The 23,608-nt window shown below is 36.8% G+C and overlaps 1 long non-coding RNA gene across 3 annotated transcripts; it reads left to right on the forward strand.

Annotated features, from left to right (window-relative positions):
• Positions 1-1,484: 1,484 nt before the first annotated feature.
• Positions 1,485-23,077, forward strand: LOC143213457 (uncharacterized). Of its 3 annotated transcripts, XR_013009975.1 has the most exons (4): positions 2,670-2,998; positions 3,069-4,988; positions 21,131-21,726; positions 21,844-23,077. It is a non-coding gene; the product is annotated as an uncharacterized LOC143213457 (long non-coding RNA). The 3 variants fall into 3 exon arrangements; XR_013009976.1 differs by lacking the exons at positions 2,670-2,998; positions 3,069-4,988 and adding an exon at positions 1,485-1,687; XR_013009974.1 differs by having other exon boundaries at positions 2,670-4,988.
• The last annotated feature ends 531 nt before the right edge of the window (positions 23,078-23,608 follow it).

Genomic DNA, 23,608 nt, shown 5'->3' on the forward strand with positions numbered 1-23,608 from the left:
ATTCACTAGGGTATATCGACTGGATCAATGTCTATAAAATAGATACTATGAGATCTACGAGACGCTCATTTTCTGGTTCGTAATTAATCTGGACTGAAAGAGGGATTAATACTAAAATAATAAAATTAGCAATAATAAGCTCGTTTATTATTGATAATAGAAAAAAGTGTCAGGTGCAAAGTTGATAAGGTTTGAGAGGGTAAATAATGTGATCATTTTTCTCATGGACACGTTTTTCATGATTTTTTTTAATCAGACTGTATATTTTTATTAACGTCAAGCAATATTAGAAGTTGAAACAAATCCAACAACTTATAACGTCGTGATCCTTATGTGACCTTGAATACCAATCGCATTTAAATGACCGCTTAAAAATATACAGTATCGTTTGAGAAAGATCAAATCTCAAAAATCTCAAAAATTGTGATCACGAGAAAAATGTATAGCTCACCAACATATTTGCCACCTGAAACCTGTGCATGGACCACGCTGTACGTAACAGTTATTAATTTCGTAGATTTTTCGTTCGGGTTCTTCCATTCTGTGCCGAGAAAGAGCGTAATACATCCGAATCATAATTAATTATTCGGTTAATCCATTATCGTGAGTATATTGAATGGATTCGCTCTGGCCGCTTTTAAAATCGTAGGATATCGTCACCCCTCATCAGCAATAATTAGCGCAGCAGCATCATTCGAATTTTCCATTAAGAGGAGCCCGCGAACTCAATTTGTGAATGTAATAAATGACACGCTTTTATCGGCGGGGGCATCGTGATAAAGCCGTTATAAATGATCCCCCGTCTCGTATAATATAGGAAGACCCTGGTTATTTTTCATTAACAGACCCGTCCTTATATTTTAGTAAGCCCATTGAGGAGTTTTCCAGGTTAATCTAGCAAGGGATCAAGTGCATCCACTTAGTGAGGTTTAAGCGATAATTGGGAATTGTTGTGCCGGGGCCTTGCGCTTAGTTTAGGGCTGGCTTTATATCAGCTTTATCCTGAAATAGGAGCCGTGGAACCACACATAATCCAATGCGCTAGCGTAATTACCAATATCTTGGAGTGTATAAATGATATATACTTGAAAATATTCCTTATCTTTCTTATTACGTGCAGCTTATGGCCATATTCCTCGCAGAAGCATCCATTCCACGATTCTTCATTGTGTATGATCAAATTTTATTAGAAACATTTTCTCTCCTAGACTAGCTTCCTTAAGAAATGGAACTTGTCTAACTAAAGTATCCCATACTACCTTTATCATAAGATGGTCATGTATTCAGTGGTAGTTTTGATCCGTTTTATTGTATCAACGTGAAATATGACACTTTATGTTATTTTTGAGAAAATTATTTAATAATATATTTATATGTTTTACATGAATTATAAATTATATTAAATATATATTGTCATAATAACAAGAAACATACTCTACGTCCAACAAGAGATGACAGAGATTTTGACAGAGGGGTGCAGGGGGATCTGCGAGACCCCACTTTTGATTCTAGGCTGCGGATCCCACTCTTGCGTTTATGTTCTGACGGGAACGGTCGTCATAGGAGCTCGGCGTCACCACACATCGCTCTTCTACTACAGTCGTACTCAAGACGCTCGTTTGCTGTCTTCGTCAAACGATTCGGGCAATCGCGGAGGACGCGTAGCGCGAAGTAGGGATATCACATGGTACGTACAAGTTTCTCTATGTCATCTTTCGTTGGACAGGGAGTATGTACATATTATAGATCAGTATCTTTATGTCAGTGTACAGGGTGTGGCCGGACGGGTGGTACAACCGAGCAGGGGATGATACTACATGTAAAAATAAGTCGAAAAAAGTAATAACATTTTTTCGTTCGACGCTTCGTTTACGGGAAAATCGAGTTTAAAGTTCCACCAGGTTCGCGTGCTTTAGTATATGCACAAAGTAGAATTGGTTGATCGATGTCAGACGAGGCAGACGATTCCTATGCAATAGCACGTGTATTCGCTGCATTTTCAAACTCGATTTTCTCGAAAACGAAGCGTCGAACAAAAAAATGTTATTCCTTTTTTACCACGCTTATATTAACTTGCCGTGTTGTTGTATGCGTCAAATCTTGTAATCGAATTTTAAACCTGTTCCCATAGTCCAATCTTGCTGAAATTTTGTATACACACTTGCTTAGTGACAATAAAGGTAGAAAATAAAACTATAAAAAGCTTTTTAAAAAAGACGCTTATATTAAAATGCACTAAAAAGGAGAAAATAATTTTTTGCCTGGTTCTGCATAAAATACCGAATCCAGTTAAATGATTAATAATATTTTTCCCCAAAATATTATGCAATTAGTTCAAAAATTCTTCTGTTATAAAATTAGTGTCGGAATAGATAGAAAAATTTAATATAAATTTAGATAAAATCATGACATTAGTGACTATAAAAATAAAAGCGTGGAGCGCTAAAGTATATTGACGTAATCTTCGTGGGCGCTCCACGCTTTTATTTTTATAGTCACTAATGTCATGTGTGATTTTATTTAAATTCATATTAAATTTTTCTATCTATTCCGACACTAGTTTTATAACAGAAGAATTTTTGAACTAATTGCATAATATTTTGGGGAAAAATATTATTAATCGTTTAACTGGATTCGGTATTTTATGGAGAACCAGGCAAAAAATTATTTTCTCCTTTTTAGTGCATTTTAATATAAGCGTGGTTTCTAAAAAGTTTTTTTTATATATTTTTATTTCGACTTATTTTTACATGTAGTATCACCCCCTGCTCGGTTGTACCACCCGTTCGACCATATCCTGTATATTGTACTGTCCATTGTCGTAACTTTCCGACAATTTTCGCAAAAAACTCGCAAAAACTGTGAAACGATTTACGCACGTCCAGCGAGTCCCGCGAACAACAAATAATTGTGGTGCGTAGTTGAAAGGCGCGTAGTAGTTAGTATCGCTCGGAGTACACGGCGCCGTCTAAAATGGCGGTCGGTACACAGTGGCGAGGTATGCGCGTAAAAGGATGCTGTACGGAAAGAAATGGCCCGCTCATTATAACGACGTTATTCTCAAGTAGGCGTATATAAACAGCGATGAAAGGCGCGAAGGATAACGAGGTGTCCGCCGCATAAAGTAAAAAGCCAACCGTTTTCTGCGTGGACGTATACCCGGAGCGGTGCCATTCTTGACTGACAATGAGGCACGGCGATAAGTCGAAAGACTGCCGGAGTTGGCCCCCGTGATAGAATCTACTGAATACCAAGGAAACTAATTTCAGTCTGGTCGGATTCATGCGAAACCGCGCCATTGCTGCCGAGAAGTTTGCTGCCCGGTAAAGAGCCTAACACACCGCGCTTTTGTACATTAACACTTTTGTAGCCACGTCTACCGCGTCACAATAGTGTCGGCCTGTATTAAGATTAATGTCTTCGTTCATGGCCACGCCTTCTGCACGAAAGATTCTACAACAAACACTGATTTCGTTCCATTAACCCTCGACCAACTTACAAGTTAATTTCGCCCGTTGAAGCTAAGCTTTGTTTTCCGTGTTCCTCCGACGCTGCTGCAGGGAAACATATAAATTAATTCGACAGTTTATGCACGGTATAATTGACTTCTGATGTATTCTGGTCGTTATTGGACGTCGATTTTGATCGAATTTGTAGCCGGAAAATGCGAGTTTGGCCGAATATAGCGCGCGAGGTTTAATAGGACAGATATGCGAGCATCATATTTAATGAGATCGTTTCACGAGGTACTGAAAGGTGGATTGTACATTTATTTATTCGTTCATTCGTTGCTGAATTTTCTTATGAGCTTCGAAAGGTTAATTCTTCATTTCGAGAATTAATGTAATTATGAAAAAAATAGTGATGTGAAATTTAAAATAGTGAGAATAGATTAAAAGCATTTCAGTGGAGGAAGAAAGAACCTTCGTTTTGATTTCTACTTGTCAACTGAACATGATTATTTGTTAACATCAAGAGTTAATGTAATTATTTGACCGTGGATTTAATAAAGGGAATAAAAGTCAAGAGAGTACATTGTAACCTACTAACATACATGCATGTAGTAAATATAACACCTTTGCTTTAGGTACAGGTTTCCACGGATTAATTCGGACAAGTTCGGCCAGTGAGGTGCAAATTAAGCTCCTGAGCTTAGGATCCCTCCACCGTACATTGCCCAGGTTGCGTACTTCCGGTGCCGACCAGCCCGAAATTTCGGTTATATTTTGCAATTTACCACGATCAATACAATATTCCGCAATATTAAACTAATAATAATAGAATATTTAAATAATTCTAATCAATTCCGACTATACTTTTTATATTTTTAAAACTTTATTACAAGTTTTTGAAGTATGTATGTCAATATTAATGGATTCTTGAAGGCCTTAAAAATCTTTTTTTTTTAAACAGGTCGTTCAGCAATAATAACAGCAATTCTCTAATGTAAGTGTTCAAGAGAAATTATTTTTTGTATCAGGTTAGCCACAAAATCTTGCTGCTTCTTTGAGAATAATGATAGTATTGTGTACATAAATGTTATAAATAATTCGAATATTGCAATGATACTCTAATAGACATTACTATAAATGAGGGTTCTCCCATCGGAGACACACAAGTATACAGATTGCTTTCATTGTCGAGAAGATTGACGGTAGTAATACCTTAGCGGTTGTGTCCACGAAACGAGGCTTTTAATTAGATGCACATTGTCCATGTCGTTGAAAGGTTGTTGTCTCGTCTCACGCTAAAAAGAAATTAATTAAAGGAGTAATTGGAAAATTTGCGAGTCTCTAATTGAAAGGAATTTTTCGGCTGTTCGAAGAAAACCAAAAGAATGCGAATAGAGAAATTCCGTCGCGAAGACGAAGAGTTGGAACTTCAATTTCATGCGAGCAGACCGTTACCGAAAAATATCTTCCGTCCAAAATTTCACGTGCAATTCGCAAGAAATGGAAGATCAAAATTACTCTACCAAATTTATACAGGTACTGTAGATCTTTGTACAACTCTACTCTTTCAAATGTTTTTAAATGAATTTTTAAAGGAATCTTCCAAAAGAATTTAGTGTAACAAAGATCAGATGAAAGTTTGTCTTTTTATTGATTGGGTTTTGTTAAACAACATTGGTAAAAAGCATTTTATACGTTTTTAAATATCATTACAATTTATTAATATCTAGATATCAAATTGACAATAAATTAAAAATGTCATCGCGTAATACTGAAAATGAAAATATTGTTATTGCAAGTAAAATTTAGTATATCTGTTCCAAGTTTGTTTTCTGATTTGTTAAAATATTGTCGCTGAAAGTTATGAATGGTAGAATGTTCTTAGGGATTTGCAAAATTTGCAATACTGTTCCTTATCTCGAATATTTCTCTCGTGCAATTTCTGTCGGCAATGTTTCGTAAGAAAATTTCATAACCAGCGGAGTTTTCACAAATTTCAGAAGAGCTATTAGTTAACAGCGACCACCGTAGGCGCATTTCCACAATGCATTACACACAGCAATAATTATTCATCGTTACTGCAAACATTCATTTGCGCGCATATGCGGTCACATGATCGACGCCCGGCTCTACTGAAACATTTCGACAAGTACGGTTGCCTCATTTCTCTTGTTTTGTTATTTTCACCGAGTGTATCCATCATTGCCTACACTTACACGACCCGTGTACACGTGCACGTGAGTATAGAACTGCATATCATCGAATTTTGGTTTGTGTTTCACTTCTCCATTAACCTGCTATGTACAATACATTACTGTACGATTCATAATATGACATTAAAGTACATAATCTTGCTCAAGAAACTCTTCGGAATGATTTTATAACCTATTATCCATATACTTCATCACAGGATTAAAGGTAAAAGAGAGTAATTATTAATTGTTGGAGTATTTTGAGAAAAACGGAAACGATTGAATTGTTCCACATAAAACAAATGAGTGACTGGAATTTGCATTGCAGTTTTAATTAAGGTAAAGCAAATATTGTGGAATTACGTTTTTGTGAAATCAAACACACTTCTTCTATTTTCGCAAATAAACAACCTGTACAGGTGACCCTGTTTTCAATGGCTCTGCACGTCGTAACCTCAAAGTATACTTTGGCTTTTGTAATGAAGCTCGTACTGTTATGACTAAAAGCAACAACGCAGGACAGAAACTTGGATGACTCTGCTTTTTGTGGCTACGTTATTATCGTTTCTTCTTGTTCAACCACTGCGTATTTCGAACAATACTGCCTTGCAACGCTCCCGTAGCTAATGTGTAGTAACGTCCACAGAAATGTTCAATATGGCAATCGTAGAATGGTCTTCATTTTCATGATTCTAGTATTGAATTCTTTGTGACAAAATTTAATTGTTTTATATATTTATTATTAGCTGTTTAAGTAGGCATTATTTATTGAGAAAGTTCAAGATCAGATCGATGCAGAGATAAAATCAATGGATACCAGCAGTACAGAAAACAATGCTAAAAATTAACGAGAGGAAAGGAAAATGTTTATTCATTTTTCCACATTCTTTTCCCTCTATTTTCAATTTCTTTGTTCGCGAAATTATTTGCCTCGTCGCACTTCTCTGCATAAAAATGTTTCATTAATGTTTCCACTTGGTTTTCAGTTCTAATCGCAATCGTTTCAAGTGGCCCGTGCTTCATAGAGCTAACAGAGTCTCACGAGAGCACAATTGTAATATTCTGAATCACAGTGTTCCCTTTTCATATTAACCAGTGAATTTCGAACACTTTGACTCACCGTCCAACTTCACAGCTCGTTCCGGAAGTATGTACGTGGGTCACGGAATTCAACGATACGTGCCCGAGATGTAACTGGACACAGGTCTGCATATTTGCTGGCACTTACCCTCCATTATCACTGCACAACGTTATCGCGATCCCATTACTTCTGGGGAAATAAGCGATCTTTCCGTTAAACAATTTTTTCATTTCTGTGGCTTGCAATTTTTATCGATTATCGTCACTGTTCAGCTACGAGGAGTATTTCCACCCTTAAAGAGTAAAGAACAAGTCCTGCAAGATTAGAATTCATCACAGTAATGCCTACATAATAGATGAATATATAAATAGAATAAAAAATAAACAAGTTCATGCAAAATAAAATTTTTAAAGTTCATGTCATTTATTTATTACAAAACTCAGTGGGTAAAATACGCAAGAGTAAAAGCTACTTCTTGTAATTGACACAGAACAGTATTATTTTGCATAAAGATTCGCAGTCCAATAATATTTATTAATAATTAGACTGCGGATTTTATGCATTTATGATAAAAATGGACAGGTCTAATTTTTGACAGTAAAATAATTTGAAGAATTTCAATGCATTACTATATTATTTTCAACCTGTTGAACATATTCAGCGAGAAATTAAATATTTACTTCTTTCCAGCTTGTCGCGATACAGGTAGAAAGTTTTTATTTTGCATAAAAATCCGCAGTCTATTAATAATACATGTATTATTATTTTGTTGGACGTGTACCAAAAATGAACTGAGCTTGAAATAGTCCATTGCATCTAGAACAGTGTTTCTATTCATTCGATTCCACTCATGTTTGTCGAGCATAATTACATAATCGTAAACGATAAATGAAACAATTTAACATGTCCCAATGTCCCCATTTCCCGTGAGCACTATGGACATTTCTATCGTTCATTCAGTACATTAACTTGATCAACCCAATACAATACCTACTACAATAATCGCGCGTTTACTGTCAGACAGCCGTGTTCTACACTGACAGTGATCGTTCAAAGATATTATTTTTTTATGACTGCGTCTACCGCGCCGACCGCGCCGAGATCTCAATTGAAAAGCCGAACATGGAGAAGGACAGAATGAAACACACGGATCGCGTGGCCGAAGCGTGTCGCCGTCGTCGGCACAGTTTAAAGGCCCGCGTGAAAGGTCATTCGAAAACAATTTTGCAATACGAGCCAAAATTCGAAGCACAGAATCAAGCACGGAACAAAATTCGAAATTAGAATCATGAATTTTTCCAATAATGGTGGGTCTACTCGGTGATAGAAATTAGCTATCCTCCGATGATTTAGAATTCGTAAGTCGAGCCCGTTAATAGCAGCAAAGCCATATTCAAAAGAGCAATTCGCCATTGCGGAAATTTCATTTCGGTACGAGTTAATCACTATCGAACACGTGCGACTATGGGCACGAAACAGTGGCAATATGTTGAACACATGCGTTGAAGGGTCCGGTGCACGGAATTAGCATTCGGTGAAATTGTTACGCATTAATTAAAGTGTCTCGAGCATTTGTCAAAGTCGAGCATACAATTCTATAATTATCTTAGCGCAAGACTGCGATAGAGGCTGCCGTGAGTTTACGGTTAAAAAGCGGATAGCAATTTTGTAGCCGCGAGTGAAACAGCTGTGTACGCGTCGTGCTGTTATTCGCGTGAAATGAAACTAGCAAAAATATCCAGTGCAAATTCTTGCTCATAGTTATTCCACCTAAAATTTTCGCGCGAACCATTCTACGCAAACGTGTTAGCTGCATTATTATTGGACACGATCATTTTTACGGAATAGTTTACGTACAGTGGCGAGCATATAAATAGGGAAATTTATAACGCAATTATATAACACGATATACATAGTTGCTAAAGAGCATCTTCTCTGGACAAGGCAACAATGGGTGAAAGTCATTTTCTCTGATGACTCCAAAGTCAATTCCTTCGGATCAGATGGAAGATGTTACGTGAGACTGCGAGTAGGTGAGGAATTTGATACAAAATGCTTGAAGTCGACCGTTAAAGAAGGAGGATGTTCTGTAATGGTTTGGGTCGGTACGACTATAAACGGTTCTGGTCCAATTTGCAATATCAATATGTTGACGTCCTGAATGAACATTTAATTCCTTTTACTCAAGAAAATATGCCGGAAAATTAGATATTTGAAGCAAGTCCCAAAAGGCGAAGCGGTTTTTGGAAGAACATAATGTTAACGTTATGTGTTGGCCATCACAGTCGCCCGATTTAAATCCAATCGAGCATCTTTGGAAAGACGTGGATAAAGAAATTAAAATGAAAAAAACCTACGAATTTGAACAATTTATACGAAATAATCAAAGATGTATGGAATAATATTTCGACTTATTGATTCTATGCCTCGTCTTTGTGCTGAAATCACCAAAAAGGTGACCCAACAAAGTATTAGTCATTATATTATATAGTATTATTAAATATATTATTTATAGCTTACATCGTAAAATAAAATACATTCGGTACATAAATCTGTATTTCCCTATTTATATGCTCCCCAAAAATTTTTTTATTTTAAGTTTCGTATATATTTTACTAACAATTAAGCTGAGTTAGTTATCAAGACTTTGTGCAAGAGTATACTCTTAATATGTGCAAAGAAAAAAAGAGACATAATAATTACAACTTCAGAAGAATGTGGTATACATTGACGGACCAATTTCCCTATTTATATGCTCGCCACTGTATACTATCAATTTACTGAGACTACACTTCAATAGCAAGATTTATCGTATTTGAGATTTTATTCGAATGCAAAATAACATTCTGCACAAAAAATCAAGATTTTTCATTTATTTTGGTTCAGACCGGATGGGAATATCCATTTTATTGAAGTGAGAACTTTTTTAGGTGCATCGCGTACACAATTTCTGGCAGTGAATGAGCCTGATCCGTCACGCTTCGAGGTGAAACGAAATGCAACTTTTAATCTTCCATTTTTAAATTATTTTGGTTCAGACCAGGCGGGAATATCCATTTTATTTTTTAATCTACAAGTAAATTCTCAATTTGGAGATTTAGATTGAACACGGCGCGTGTCTGTGAATTCGATTTCGTGGATGTGTGTGCCGTTGTGTAGTTCAAATAATAAGTCAGGATCGCGGGCTGCGTTTAAGCAGTAATTCGTGCGCCCTTTCAAGATTTAACACGGCCAAAAACACGTTCACCCATGATCCCGTCGGTGTTCGATTGAGCCGATCGCGATCGATCGAAAAGCTGGCCGGCAGGTGAAACAGGCCAGCCGGACGAGAGCCTGTCTCTGTTCACGCGTGTAAATGCGCCTATGTAAACGCGTCGATAAACACGTAAGTCCACATCGTTACGCGCGACCACGGTGCCTTCGACAAGGTACGTCTCTCACGTCTGGCAAACTCAATGCTCGATTTTACGAAGACCTATGTTACGTCATAGGAGCGTTACACGAATTAGCATACACCTGTACATAGCATGGCAGACATACACGACGTTTGCATAGTCCATTATTCCGGACACTGTCTCTTGTCACTGGCTGTGCTCCCAATATGAAAGTGACGAATGCTGACGACTTTTTTCCGGCGCGTCGATGGACGATCGGAAACACAGCTGGGAAGTCATGGTATTTCGGGTCTTTAAATCTCACCGGTGAAAATAAAACGTATTTATTTATTAATGGTTTAAACCGAGTGATTTATGTAGCAAACATTGTCACATGTAGCTTACAATTATTTAATGTGCCCTATCAATATAGTAGTCCAATGACTATTTAAGCAAATACTAAATCATTTTTTCGAGCCGATAAAATTAAGAACAACGACATGGTTGACATATTAGTGACAACACAATGGACTGAAACATTATGTAACTGATTGCAGAAAAATATTTTCAAGATCATGTCAACGTATCCCAAATTGGACCATGTCTACTTTCCGACGTATTGATTCAGTAATTTTAATAATGAAACTATGTTCTCTCTTTAGTTTATTATTATTATTATTTATTTAATGCCATAATTTTATTTAAACCAAGTATGGTTTATGTGGCATAAACAATAGATGAACATATTAACATATTACATATTAGTTCTCTTAACAATACATAACAGCACCTTTTAACTTAACTTGATTTACAACTAATTTACATAGCTTCTACTTAGTAAATTTGATGAGATTAGATGTTAATGTTCTTTAGTTTAGATGTCCTCTGTTTCGATATAGCACTTGACAGAATCGTCAGCACTGGCACAACGAAACGAGTTGCAGGTTCGCTGAATATACGGGGAAAATGCGAACGTTTGCAAAGTATCCATAATTGAAAAACTAACTTCGTTAGTTCGCTTTTTACACGGAAAAAGAGTTGGTAACTTACTTGTGATGGCTGCATTTCATTACCCTAATTGTAAGTTTACACATTCTGTGTAGACGCTCGAAGTCCGTTTTACCTCGGAATTCGTTCTTTATCTGCCCTCCTCTCTCTTTTCAATGGTGTGTTCCAATAAAAAGTTTCTATTGTTCAACGATGGGAGAGCCAGCATCGAAGCTATTGTTTAAGGTACTGTGGATCCAACGTTGATTAATTGAATCGGATATCGTCTAACAGCAGAGAGATATTGTTTAGATATTTAACAAGTTGGTCAAAAGGTAAAATGATAAATGGACATTTGTTGAGAAGGCCACGTAGAACACGCGTGAGCATGACATGGTATGCTGGCGACGTATGTATGTGTATGTATCTGTTTACACGGTAATAGGGCACGGTGCTGCACGATAAACTGAGATATTAACGCAGAGTTTACGCCTTTAGTTTGTATAGCACGCCGGTGGCATTGGGCGACTTAATGAAAACTTAAAACCGGATTGTCAGCAGGCTCACAATCGCTTTTCATCTGCATTCTAATCTCGACATGCCAGTAACAAAATGGTAGTAAATACGAAATTTCTACAAAGTGCTGATGAATACAAAGTTTCGTGTCTTTAACGCTAATTACATTAAGAAGAAGAACAAGGACTGTCGTTGGTAGTTCATTATTTTATTAGCTGTCCGTTCTGAAATGAATTATAAAATAAAATTATATAAGATCATTTACCATGCATTAATTGCTTCATTGGCATTCGTGGACATCATTTTGAATATTTAATCAAATGATAAAATAGTCAGACATTTTTTCGTGTTTCCTTAAAGATTTTTTGAGAAAAAGCATTCTTCGGTACGACACTTCATTTGTACAGAATAAATAGTGAAAATATTCGACGAATTTGACAGTATTGTAGTAATATAGGCAATTTTTATGTTGCATAAAAATCTGCATATGAATTTTATTTCAACATTCTTACCTAACGTCATGTTGTTACTGGTGACACGAATTTTCCAGACTCCATTTTTTCATTCGCACCACCGACAAGTAGCAACGTTTGCCAAGCAAAATGATGGTGGCATAATATTTTATCTCACCATTCAAGAGGTCAAACATTAAATGGACTCGCGCGCAAGAAACTGTTTACCTTCCATTCATTAACGAACACAGATTAATGAATCGGGATGAAGTGTTAAATCAACGTACCTCCAACCTTCGGCAAATATATGTGCACACCTTCAATAATAAGAGGGCGTAGGATGTACCCTTTTTTGGCTGATTGTTCCCGGCGATAATCCTTTAATCCCCGCTGATTCCGCTCGTTTAATCTCGCGGCGGTCCTTTGTAAAAGCTCTCGGGGCTATCGAAAAGAAAGCACACCGGGAAAATTCGAAACGGCTCTCGGCACCCTTCGGAACTTAAGCAACGCATTAGAATCGAGAAAAGAACACTTATCGACCGTTATAAATTTTCAGCGAGCCCCATTGGAAAAACATGACGAGCTGATTTTTCTTCCCGATTATTTTCGCCGGGAGCCGTAAAAGACCCTCGAGAGATACAGCCCTGCGAAGTGGAGACTCGTATAACCGTCACAGCCATTACTATTCATTAGGATTTTTCCAGCTATGTGTCTTCCTTAAGTTTTGTTGTTTTTTTTTCCTCCCGTCCCTACCCTCCACGAGCTACCGCATTACTAAGCGAGTTCGGATTTATCACGTGGTCGTACTTTATTAAATTCGCGCCGAGTGCTCGCCGCCATTGCCACCCCCGTAGCCCTCGTTGACGATACGAATCAGCTCCGCCTTGCAATTTATTCCGACGGGTTATCAGTCAGTTCATTCGGTGAAACTATCATTATCTACGGATAGTAAAGGTGCTGGAAGATTCGAGCAGTAGTACGTGCAACCGAGAACGATGTACTTTATATTCTATATACTCGATTTTTAACACTAAACCTACCACGAGGGGTCAAAGACCCATTTTAGATTTTCTATTTGACAATTATTGAAATTGTAAAGGTGTTTTCATGGGAATTTATTGAATATATTTTTTTACTCCAGTATATATTATAGCAAAAATCGCACAAAATTGAATGGTGCCTATATGTATAATTAATGAATAAAGTTTAAAGTATTCTTTAAAATTGAATTTTATTTTCAAATCGAGCACGAACTTATGCAATCATTTAATACTATACACATCAGTCATTTTTGATGGTCGGTAGGTTTAGTGTTAAACTAAATCCTTGCACTCATTTTAATTCTCATTGAAAACTGCCTCATGAAACATTGGACATTTTTTACCGTGACTAACACCACCGCCAACTTGAAGCTTGAAGCATCCCATTCACAACGATCTGTTAAAACTTGACGTACGATTATTTTTCGGTCGTTTTATCGAATTTCGAGTGGAAGGTGCTCTGTTTATTTATAAGGTACTCCATTACCGAGCGTGTCCACACCATTTCTGCTTCTCATAAAACAATAAAAATCCGTACATCAATTTTGAAGAGGTCGTTGTGAAGCTTCGATCTTCAAATCAATGGTACATTGCAAAACAAATTTTCGAATATTTTTTATTAATCCTTTTTCACTTTTTCAGGATCGTATTGCACACACTTGATGTCTATGATCCCTTTAATACTATTATATACAATTTCTTCATGCTTTTTCCATTAAAATAATTTGCAGTACTGTATAAAATGAAATAAATTAATATTGTATATCGATAAATTGTGAAGTGGTGAAGAACTTTCTGTATTTCATTTGTATGAAAAATGTATATGTTCCATACACTTCTATCACTTTTTCAGCATAAATTTTTCACTTCATTTATTTAATTTTTATTTTTCTTACTGTCTCCATTTTAAATACTTAAAAACTGAATTTAGCACCTGGGATGAATAAAAATATTTCCTATAGAGAATTATAACTAAATTAGAATAATTCAATTAAAGAATTAGTTTACGGTAACGCATTAATGAAAATGATACTTACCTTCGCCGCATAAAGAGTTAAAGCATTATAGAACATAACCGTAATGGTTCCCACAGGACGTACAAGTCGAGGTTTCCATTCTTGGTAAAGTAAAATATACGTTCAGTTAAAAAGCAGTTTCCTTATCTCGGTCTTAAACGAAACTTCAGATGTTTGGTTCTCATGAAGCTGATTTAACTCTTTAGGGCATACTGGGATAAAAGGTGTCGCCACTTTCAGTACTTGTACAAGCATATCGAGATGTTTTCCAAGTTTTGTATTTCAAAAAGTTATATTCATATCGTCATCGCCCAAAATACATTCTGCAACATATTCCCATTTCACAAATTATTTATAAATATCACTCTGTACGGTTTTCAAAAATATTTCTCAGTGAAATTGTTGTTTACGAATTGGAGATATAAATCAAAAGCGTTCAGTCGTTCATGTTATTTCCTGGCAAATTGCACAATAAAATAAAATGATGGCGGAGAATGAAATCTGTGAATCGTTGACCATCACACTATATTAATATAAAAAATATTTTGCTTCATAAATATGGAAACCTGTGAGTGACAGCAATTTTACTAATTATCAACAAGGAGAATAATTTTAAGGTTGCTGAAATTGACACAGTACCGAAACCCAATTAATAGGATTTTCAATCATTGAAATAAACATAAATTACCAAATTACGTTGCTGGGGGTGACTTGTTGGTTCGCGCCTAAAATTGCTATCACTGTTATAATCTCTATTAAAAAACCCTGAGCCATGGACAACAGATTTTAAAAAATTACGAAACTAGTAGATCATTTATTAAAACATCAGCAATACTAAGTTTTGAGCACTTGATGCTTGTATTGGAATCAGCATAAACATCTGTACTGCAGAAAATACTGATCCCAGGGGTAGCAAGCAGGAAGTCGGTACCAAGAAAAGCGACGATTCCCTCCGTTCCCAGTCTAGACAGTTGTCGGAGGGGTGGGGGTTGGAGGTATCGAGACTTACCCTGAAAAAGCGCATGCAATCGTTAGAATACTCCGTCGGGGTTGTGCCGACAGAAAACTAGTCGATCAACTGGCAAAGATCAATCACCGCAACGAAGATGAAAAGCGTCGGGCAAGAAAGGTGGAAGAAAAGAAGGGAGGAAGGAAGGGGATATCCGGTTGTTGGATCAGCAAATCGACCTGTTCAATTAACTATCAAGTGGGAGTCCAAGAGTCGTGATTCATAGGGTGAGGCGAGAAAGGCGAAGGACGAGAGAGAGGGAGAGAGTGAGAGAGAGATGGAGAGAAGAAGAAAGAGAAGGGGAGTGACAAATCGACCAATCAGTCGCGATGATGAAGTTCTCCGTCTTACCCGGCCCTCTTTAAGGTCTCCCTTTGCGATTCCATTCACTACACCCCTGCCCCTGAGCCCCGTGGACCGACCTGACCCAGGGGCGGTTAAGAAAATCTTCAGGGAAGTTTTCAGGAACAATCACCCTCGAATATCATTCGCTCGATTAGCTCGACTAGCTCGACTCGAGATCGGCCGGCAAAAAACCGAGCCATAGTTTATCTAAGTACTTCCGGAAACAGTGGTTAAAAGGGACCAGGGAAAGGATAAACCCTGGAGGATAGTTTACTGTGTCTATAGAACGGGATGAAACCGTATTGGGACCCATACGTAATCATCGGGACAATACCGGGCCGAGACTATCGGTTCTAGTCCACGAATTATTGCTTCCGAACGGTATCCGGTATGTGGATCGCAAAAATAATCGATGAGGTTCACCATTACTTACTACTCGGTTGCTATTAGGGTAACTGTAGATTATGGGATACCGCAATATCTCGGTTACTATTGGGTTCCGTACTTGAATTTTAAAGTTATATATTTTGATTCAGTTGATAATATAACAGATGTTTGTACAAGAGAGGTACGCGTAACTGCTGTTAGACAAAGGATTTTAGTTATCTCAAGGTGTGAAAAGAATTTTTGTCGAGTCAACATTAAAAAGTACACGCGGACAGCCGAGTAATGCTGGTTTGTCTGACGGATTTCGGTACACCGTGATAGAAGTCCGACGATAAAGTCTGGATCGTAAAACCGCGAACGAGCAGATTTACCGTGATGGCTTGCAGAAATGAAGAAAGTTAACGGCGGCAATAGGAACGCTCGTAACAATAATGCCGGCCGTGAGAGCAACAATATGGAATTAATATTGGATATTCGATTAGAGGAAGACTGCATGCGAGAGGATATTTTACAATCAAATTTGAGGGACGGCTGCGGAGACAAGAAGAGGGACATCTAGAATAGTAGCTCCTTATATTATCTCGACTATGTTATAGCGAGGCATAAGAACCTTCACGAAGTCGAAATTTGATATTGATCACTTCCGGGGGAAGTGAACCCTTAAAATTCATATCACCCGACAAATTTTTCTATTTTTTTTATCCTCCTTTCTTATGGAAACTTGGGAAAATGATGATTTGACTAAACCGTAACTTTATATTTTTATTGGCAAATCTGAGGAAATTGGAATTAAATAAAACTATATATCAAGTGTGTGAATGATCTGAATAAATTATTATAATTTAAAAATTACTCCATGTTTGTGATAATATTACAATAATTTGTATATTTTTTATACTGAATTATGCATCATAAAAAAATTGTTATGGAAAGAAACATGAAAGAAATTGTTCCGTATTTATAAAATAAAAGAATTTTTCTTAGTAAAATCTATGAAAATGAGGCATTGCATAAATATCTATACAGTTGTACTACTGTGTATTCGTCATTTTGTTTAGAATGAGTAAATTCTGTAAAACAAAAACGCTTTTAATGCATTCCATTGGTACCATCGTTTTATGTAATTGTTTGGTTTTATTTATTCGAATGATTTCCGTGGCACGGTTCTTCCAATCGATCACGTGTTCACTCTTTTATACGATATTTATACAAGGTTACGCCACACAATTATGCTATATGTTAAAACATTGAAGTATTAATATACATACTCGCTTAATATAAAGGATAAATATTTCATTCCGCATTTTGAGCAGGAAGTACTCTGTACACGTGTTCATAAATCAATATTGAGGAAGGTATACACATGCATGACATTTTTGTCTGCAATGGACCCCGGGGAAAATATTTGTACAGATGTAATATTAATTCTCTTATTACAAATGACAATGAATGGACCGGAGAAATGTTTACTATGTAATATAATTTTCTGTCTTCATTGTAAGTTGAAACATGCGCTGTCTTCATTCCTGCAGACATTTAACAATGAAAACAAGAGTACTAAAAGAATTTTGCGCAACGATTGCAGATTACGAAAATTGCCAGTAATGAAATAGAAATGTGTATTAAAATCGCGAAAGTGTACAAACTTGATGCTTCGTGTACCATAGTACGTCATGTCCTCTTAAGTATGGCCCTCATATCGTTAGGCAAAAGTTGGAGTGCGCGTCTGAACTTTCAGTCTGACATAAAGTTCCAGGGCTTGTGTATCTGTGTGCAAATATGTGTACACGAAGATTGGAATAGTGTGAGTAAACTTTAGACGTTCGAATGACTTTTCGACTTGAGACAACTTCAAGCTTTTATACCAATTTGCGGATCATACTTTTCAGTTACATTTCCGGGATATTTGAAGTTCCAGTTCAAAAATCTTACTGAATTATGTATAAATTGTATCCAAATAAATTATATGTTTAATTTCGATACTACTGAATTCGATACGATCCTTCTTTTCTTAAGCCTCACATGGTCCTCAAACCTTGGTCCTTTGTGGAATAAATAACGAACAAATACACTTCATTTCATATCGACAAAATGAAGGACCTCGTACACTGCCAGAGTCGCCATTTAATTAAATTTAAATCTATTTAAATAAATTTTTAATTGCCAGTGTAAATTCGTATCGTGAAGAAAATTCTCTTAAAATAAGAGCAGAGAAAAAATATTAAACAGGTTAGCCAGGGCATCCAGATGAAGATAAGCATCTTTCTTCTGCGAAACATACTATTTTCAAAATGTCCAACTTTAAGTGATCGTTACGATTACAATTTTTGAATGTTTTGAATCTTGAATTTTGATTTTCCAATCCGGTACACTGTGTCACGACCCGGTCACGTGTCACAATGTCACGTGACTAATCCGATACTGACAGAGAGAGGGTAACTATTTCTCCTCAATTGGAGTCAATTCCTCTGATTTGGCGACTCTGTACACTGCCAGTCAAAAAGATTAATTCAAATAACGAAAAAACATAAAAACTATATCACTCATTAGAAAATTAGCAATAATAAAAAATAAAGGAGTCTCCATTAGAAACAAAGCTCCTCAAAGGCAAGTACTGTTTCCCTCTTTCTATTAGTTCTTTCTTATGTAAACTTGATATAGAAGGTCTGAAAATAATTTATAATTTTCTTAAACAATGTTCCGTAAGAATTTAGGAACGGTGTAACACCGATTTAATGTAAGCCAAATATAATAACATTGTACTTGATATATAAACCACTTGGTTTAAAGCAATAACAAATAAATAAATAAATAAAGGAGGCTGTAATGAAAGTATTCTAGATCAGATGAAATGTCCCGAGTGAAAATAGCTTCGGGAGCAAAGGGTTAATTTGGTAGAGCAGTGTATAACGAAGGGTTCGAAGATTCACGCTAAAGACTGACCACCTCCGACCTCTCCAGCTATTTCGAACTTTTTAATAGAGTGTCGCAACATGGAAGGGGGAACTTGCGGAATGGCATAACGATCCTTTCCTCCTCCCTCGTTTTTCATCTCTTTCTGATCTTTTTCTACTCGCCTGGCAGAGCATCCCCCTCCACCCCCGCCTTTCTTCGTTAGCAGGGGCTCCGTGCTTCATCTTTACAAGTTACTCTTTCTCTTTTCCTGGCTCCGGTCTGTTCTTCGACACAGTTTTTTCTTGCTCGCAACACCCTTCCGCCCGGAGTTTTCCTGCATAAACAGCAGGTCATTAACTAGCACTATGGCGGGAGATCGTATCTGGCTTATCTCGTCGAGACTCTCTCTCTCTATTCCTCTCGGCGGCCGAGCACTCGAGGCCTGAAAATGATTCATCCGCTTCCTTCCCTTCGGATAAGACGATGCTCAAACGCGTTATTAGTTTGTTGCAAAGCGTTTCGGATCAGTTTGATGGGCAACGGAGGTGTTAACGCCCGACACCGTATAAATGCTTCCGTGATTGATGCGCGGTTAGAAGAAGGATTAGCCGCGCACTGCAGCGCCCGGATCAGGTTCAGTATACAAGGTCGATCTAAACTATTGTCGCCAGCCGGCACGCTGTCATACCGCAAAGCTTCCGACCAACGTCCACGTATTGATGATTGCAAAAATTCCCCCCGATTTCAGGATAAAACGCAGACCGTTGCAATTTACAAGTGAACAATTTCATTAATCAATTATACAGAGTCCAGTAACATGACCACTGCAAATAGCTCGTTAGTTACTTTGTTGTACGAAAAATATTTTCAAATATATTTTCAAATGGTTTCCAAGAGCACAATACCGTAATCTGTTCTTTGTTACATCGCTTTTTCATCGAGATGTGGAGGTCACCTTCAGTTTTTGAATGGAGCGCCCAATGTTTTCTCTCGAATTCGGAAAAACCACCAAACTCAAAAAGGGCTTAAAATCAATAACTCCTACAATATCTGTAAAACAAAATTTCAAACGGTGTTCGAAGTGTTGTACATTACAATACACTTGCGTAATCGGATTATGAGAGAACGAAGACCATGCCTTAGTGTTTCTGCGATTATTGCAACTTCATATTTTTTGTGGAAAAATGTTTTTCATGATCCTTATTGAATTTGTGTATCTACTAAATGGTAGGCGTAATAATCCTCACAAAGCTCTCTTTCTGAACCGTAATATATCATATATGATATTTGAAAACAAATTTTTCGGTCGGCCTGCTAATAACACAGTAATCTAAACTGATCACGTGGTTCTCGCAATACAGGAAGTAGAATTGTGGCTGGCCACGACCAGCCGCGTCGGACGATTCCAATCTAATAGCATTTTCAAACTGGATTTTCTCTATAATTATAGAGAAAATATCTATATAATATTAATAATTCTCTATAATTTTGTTCTATATTTCTCGAAATCTGGAAAACTGACTGTGAACGGTACCTCGGGGCTGCCATCAACAAACCATTGCTTCGGTATGGATCGGTATTGGCCTCGGTGGAAACGAAAACTCGCTGAAACTTCGTTGAAGTCGTTCCTGGTACTTAGTATCAGATAGAATTTGTTCCGCGTAACTTCTTTATACCGTCTGCGCGCATTAACTCCGACTATTCCTTCGGTACTGTTCTTATCCGAGTTGAGACACTAATTAAAAATACATTTAGGTCAGGCGAATACATTAAAGCCGTACAGTTGAACGTTTTCTTATAGCAGTCGTTTTGAAACTTTTAAATATGCATTAAATATTTATTAACGCGACGGGATTCCCGTTAGGTCAACGAGAGAAATATTTTACAAGCGTTTTATGATAATTGCGCGCGGAACTCTCTAAGCTCGCGAGGGATAAGCGAAAAGCGCACTGGAACGGACTGGGAAAAAATTTTTTCTTCACGCGAGAATGTAAGACAATGTGCGAGTATTTAGGAATTTAAGCTGAACACGTTTGTCTGGGAAAATAACCTAAAAACGATAGCAGCACTTTTATAATTTTTCTGGGGATCTTTGTGCTCCTTCATTTTGTGAATTGCAAATCTTTATGACAAAAATGTATAGGAGAAATGCAAACCAGTATAGTAGAAACATTATTATGTAATTTTTCAGTCAGTAAACATGTTAAGAAGGAAGACATATTGGGTTAGGGAATAAGTTCGTAGCGTTTTACGTTTTCTTTTATTCTACAACGATTTGTTTGTTCTTTGGCAAAGTGTTGTACATCAATCGAAAGAGCTCTTTCTGCTCTACGAAATTGTGATAATCGTTGCATTGAATAATTTAATTTTTTATTATTTTTCAGGACTGGAAATGAAATATCCAGGAGGCAAAAATCAATATTTTCGACACCTACATTTCTTCACTTTTCATCGAGGTCAAAAAGAATTAGAATAAGACCATTCTTAACCATCTTCATTCGATGGGATTTGTTGAAAAATTGGGAGCTTGGGTGCCACACGAGTTTACCGAAAACAACAAAGGAAATCGCCTCCAAATTGGTTCTCAAGTTTTGTAGAGCAGAAAGAACTTTTTCGATTGATGTATTGGGTTGGCAACTGAGAGTGCGTTCCGTTTCACGCATAATGCGCATACACTGCATAGTGTAGTATAAGAGTCTCTATGCATACACTATACAGTGTATGCGCTTGAAGCGTGAAACGGAACGCACCCTAAGTTCGTTCGGTTTTTGTGATTTATTCCAATGTAAAAAACTGGACGAACTTATTTGCCAACCCAATAGAACACTTTGCCAAAGAACAAAAAAATAAAGAACAAATAAAACGCTACGAACTTATTCCCCAACCCAATATTTCACTTTTTGTACAGCAATTTTTGTAATTAATATACAGCATCGGATGGATTAATTCTGAATGGAAATTTAATTCACTGATTAAAGAGGTACTGTCAATTAAAATTACAGACTACCTTTTCCAATTTCTTCCAAGTCGTCCTAATCACTTTTTCATTTCGTCAGCAAATGGTCACTAACGCGTTAAAATTTTCGTCACTTTTCAGAATTGCGGTTACTAGCTAATGGCAACTCGAGAGTAATTCACGTTCAGCCTACAATTATCGCTTGTATAATTTGTGGAGTTCTACTTTGAAGTGGACACAGACCTAAGGGACACGTTTCAGAGTTAGTCCCCTTTGAACAGGCAACGTTACAGCTACAGTGTCGTACAAAATTACGTATATACCGATATCATTTCCGAAAGACACAAGCTATCAGTCGTATCAACAGAAAACCAATAAATATTATCCATTCAAATGACAACACAAAATTAGAAAAACAAAATGTTGCACTTATTTTTTCTCATTCGAATCAACTAAATGCTGAAACAAAAATTATTGTGTATATCCACACCCATGTATTATTGCGCTAACAGAACATTGTATTTATAATTGTATACCAAAAGTGGTCGCTAATGACCTCGATATTAACGCGACCTTTATAAATAAACAATATAAAAAAATGTCATTTTTTGAGAGACTTTTCAGTGTACACTGACAAATTTAATCCGTGAAATGAGAAAAATTCGTGGTTGTTAAATTTTTGAAAATTATTCGATGTACGAAAATTTCTGTGGTTGACTGTACGTAATATCATCGACCAGCAACACGCGCAGCAGGGTGCGTTAATATATCTCACTAATGACGATTCAAATACGTTTTGCGATGACCGCGAGTGTAGTGTTTCATTTCACTGTTCACGGTTCACTGTCCAGGCAGTTTGCGAACAAGACACGTTTTTTTGTCGGAAGCAATTGAAACGTAAACACAAGGTTGACGCCGCGACGGCATTATGTCGATTTCTCTGCCACGGACGATTCAATCCGTCGACGACGATGACGTTGATCGCGTGATGCTGCATTTTCGCTGTTTTATACATTTAATGACGGTGCAATTTGGCGCGCTCTGTCGCGTCGCATCTTTGCTGTTTTTCCCTTGAACGCGTAGTCAGACGAAATTTACTGAAAATACGGTTGATTGCTCGACAGAGATGATTGCTCGGCGATGACAGTCGCGACGACGCTGATGTCGGCGCGGTTCGAACGGAAAAACATGGCGGTATTTTACTAAAACATCATCTTTCTTCTATCTAATGTGTTTCATCGGGAATGTCTTTCTTATTTTTATTTAGAAAATCTCGCTAGATATTGACAGCCACAGTGTGAACTACAGTAATATTCAGACACTTCTTTTGGAAAGTCAGAACTATAGTTACTCGAATTAATATTCGGACGCTCTAAAAAAGACGATAACTTTTTTAATATTGTACTATAAGGTTTAAACCATTTTTGGGAAGGTAGAACAATTAGTTTACTATAGGATGTGAAAAGAAAATTTGTCAAAAATTACAATTTATCGGAATTGTAGAAAAAATACTAAAAGTTACATTTTAAAACTTTTTTATGTGGGCCTATATTGAAAATTTAAAAAATACGTTTCGTCGATCTGTGTGAATTAAACATATTCTGAAAATTTCGTCAAAATCGGTCGACATTGCATTGGGCTACAAACGTTCAAAGATGGTAAAAATTGCAGATTTTCACGATTTTATACTATATCTAAGAATTATTACATTGTTATGTTTTTTCCCGCATCAATCAATTTCGATGAAACTTTCACAGTATGTACTTTTTAAATTTTCAATATAGGCCCACGTAAAAAGGTTTTAAAATGCAACTTTTAGTATTTTTTCTACAATTCCGATCAATTGTTATTTTTGAAAAAGAATTTTTTCACATTCTGTAGTAAACTAATTGTTCTAGCTTCCCAA

The sequence above is a fragment of the Lasioglossum baleicum genome, chromosome 11, assembly GCF_051020765.1.
Source record: "Lasioglossum baleicum chromosome 11, iyLasBale1, whole genome shotgun sequence".
Classification (NCBI taxonomy): domain Eukaryota; kingdom Metazoa; phylum Arthropoda; class Insecta; order Hymenoptera; family Halictidae; genus Lasioglossum; species Lasioglossum baleicum.